Source organism: Crocuta crocuta, unplaced genomic scaffold (genome assembly GCF_008692635.1).
Source record: "Crocuta crocuta isolate KB4526 unplaced genomic scaffold, BGI_CrCroc_1.0 scaffold528, whole genome shotgun sequence".
Classification (NCBI taxonomy): Eukaryota; Metazoa; Chordata; class Mammalia; order Carnivora; family Hyaenidae; genus Crocuta; species Crocuta crocuta.
In genome coordinates, this window is record NW_027530010.1 from 99,692 (window position 1) to 103,142 (window position 3,451).

Here is a 3,451-nt window from a genome sequence, read left to right on the forward strand (position 1 = left end):
CTACTGTTGAGCTAGGTGTTATCAAAGCATGGGGACAGGACCCGGGGGCAGAAAGAGCTGCACTGAGGTTGTGAAGAATGACTCATTATATACCTTCAGGTTGGAAGGGAGTTAGAGATAGCATAAGTCTCTAAGGAATTTTGGAAGCATGGTTTCTAGGACCTTGATGGGCTCGCTGTTGTTAGAAAAGGTCATTTATTACTGTTTAGTAGAAGTTCAGTCATGAGACTCTTCAGTGTGTATAAGGGGGCCGGCCATATGCTTGGAGGATGATTGGTAACATATATCTTTGGGGGTACAGGTAATAAAGGAAGCTTCCAAAGGAATTTTTATCTGTTAAAGTAAACTTACAGGATCCTGGGGGTTGGGATAATGTTAAGCTAAGGTTGCCTTTTGCCCTGAGCAAAGTGTCATCATTGAGACAACTGATTCCTAGAAGAAGGTCATTCTGCCTGTCTCAAGGACTTGTCAGGGGTCTGTAGACAGTAAGTGTGAGAAGTAAGCCCATTGACCCAATGAAAGGAGGGACCATGGAGACTCGGAGCACAGTGAAGCGAGGCTTTAATCAATGCCCTTGCAAGAGCAGGTATCTGATGGACAGACACACTCAGGGCAGTTACAGCAGGAAATCTATCTCCTAGCATGAAGGCCCTCCCCTGGTTCCCCCTTGGCTGAGTACTACAGAGATTATTACAGCCTTACCCGGAGGCCTCCTATGCCCATGTAAGACAAAAAGTAGTCTGATTGGAACAAATGTACATTCCTTGAGGTGACATAGAGACTTCAGTTCTTTGGCTCATACTCATTGCAACGTCCATGAAAATAAGCCCACAAAACGGAGAGGGGAAGAACCAAGAAGTGAAGTGTCTAAGGGTTTCGGACTCCATTGTGGTGGTGGAGTGGGGGACGGGTTCCAATGGGTTTTTCCAATAGCTTGTAAACATGATATTAATTAGACAGCACAGCTTTTATTTGGTTCTTCTGAAAATGAATCGTCTCGCTTACTTCTCACAGTAAGGAAATTTAATTTTTTTCTTCTGCCTTTGTTTCCCACAATACTAATACTCCGTGGATTTGCCCACACTGGCCCCAGCATCTGGAATTCCCATCCCCCTCGTCTCTGCTTGGAGATGTCTTGCTCATTCTTTAAGACATATCTCAAAACTCACCTCCACAATGAACTCCTCTGACTCACAGCCATAGTCCTCACTTGGCAGCTACATCTCAAGCCCTGTTTCTTCACCCAAAATAATGGTATTAAATCCTGTGTCATTAGAGAATGTGCCCATATCAATAAACTGTCCCTGGATCCTACTCCATTCCCCTGATCCAGCATCCTCAGGGTCCACTCAGCACTTTTCTAGGTGCTCCCAAAGCCCCTGTAGGCAAGGTTTGGCTGTAGGAGATCCTGATACAGAACTGAGTGCCCTGGTTGGAATGGAGATAACAGGAAACTGGAGTAGCATAGGCCAGGTGACAGCACGTTACCATTAGGAAGCACGGGGTGTGATGCCATAGTGGGCAGTCAGATCAGATTGGCCGCCAGGAAACATGATCCACAGCGACCTATAGAGATGGCTAAGACAACATGGTGTTTCTAGGAAAAAGATAGATGGGCATCAGTGTGAGAAAAAAAAAAAGTTAGTCTTGCCCAAGGACAGATGAGTCTTTGCTGTTGGACCTCTAGAAGTAACCTCTAAACCCTTGGAATACCATGCCTGAGGAGAGTTTCCTTGTTTATCTTGGGGCTGTGGACCATTCCAGAAACTCTAATGACGTAATTTATTATGTAGACTTTGAGTCACATAGTATGAGCTTGACCTCTGGAAGGAGTAGAGACTGACACCAATCACATGGTCAGTCAGTCATGGAGTCCCAGGAAAAATCCTGGACACTCAAGACTTGGGTGAGCTTCCTTTGTTGGCAAAGTGTATCATCCATGTGTATTGCCACACATCATCACCAGGAGAGTAACATTCTCCATGACTCCAGGGGAAGATGGCAACTGGAAACCCTATGCTTGGAACCCTATGCAGAGCAAACTCTGCCCTATGTGTCTCTTCCTACTTGGATGATTGTAAGCTGCATTCTTTCCCTCTAATAAATGATAACCATGAATACAAGAGCTTTCAGTGAGTTCTGAGTCCTTCCAGTGAATTATCAAAATTCAGAGTGGACTCAGAGATCCACAAACTTGCTGCTGGCACCAAAAATGAAGGCAGTCTTCTGGATTGTGCTCCTTCTAAGTCTGAAACAGCCAACAAGGGTATTGCTGAATATATATAATCAAAAGAAATTAAAAATGGATAAGAGAAGGCTGAGATCAGCCTCCCAATGGAAAGGTACTTTCTTTGCCCAGTTTCCATACCTGGGCCAGTTCTCAGACTCAGAAACCATCAATTGAAAGAGTGACCTGGCCCAATAAAGAAACCCTGTGGGGTGCCTGGATGGCTCAGCTGGTAAAGTGTCTGACTTCAGCTCAGGTCTGATCTCACTGTTTGTGAGTTCAAGCCCCACATCAGGCTCTGTGCTGACAGCTCAGAGCTTGGAGCCTGCTTCAGATTCTGTCTCCCTCTCTCTCTGACCCTCCTCCACTCACACTCTGTGTCTCTCTCTCAAAAATAAATAAACATTAAAAAAAAAGAAACCTTGTAACACCACAGCAAGTAGACACAGTAATGATTCTCCCAGTTTTTTCCCAAAGGAACCCAGGACCATTTACATCTGCCTGGGCACATAGGAGTCCCTGTACTCCAGCAGGCAAAAATAAAACATAACTTTGTTATAAGGACAAATGATCCTGATTACCATGTATGGCTGCTGCTGCATAATCAGGGCAGAGAGGAATATTTCTTTTTCTTTTTCTTTTTTTAATATTTTTATTTATTTCTAGGAGAGAGAGAGAGACAGCGTGAGCAGGGGAGGGTCAGAGAGAGAGGGAGACACAGAATCTGAAACAGGCTCCAGGCTCTGAGCTGGCAGTCAGCACAGAGCCCGACGCGGGGCTCGAACCCACGAACCACGAGATCATGACCTAAGCGAAAGTCGGACGCTTAACCGACTAAGCCACCCAGGCGCCCCAGAGAGGAATATTTCTGACCCACAAGTAATATACTGGGATATCTATTGTTATTCCTATGTTCAGTTTTTGTTTGTTTGTTTGTTTTTAAAGTTTGTTTATTTCTTTTGAGAGAGAGAGAGCACAAACAGGGGAGGGACTGAAAGGGCGAGAGAGAATCCTAAGCAGGATCCACACTGTCAGCACGGAGCTGGATGCGGGACTTGATCTCATGAACCGTGAGATCATGAACTGTTCCAAAATCACGAGTCGGACACTCAACTGACGGAGCCACCCAGGTGACCCTCCTACGTCCAGTTTTAACTGTGAATAGGTAAATATAGCAACCAAAGCTTGATAAGGACATGGTAACCAGGAGCCCTCATCCCTCGG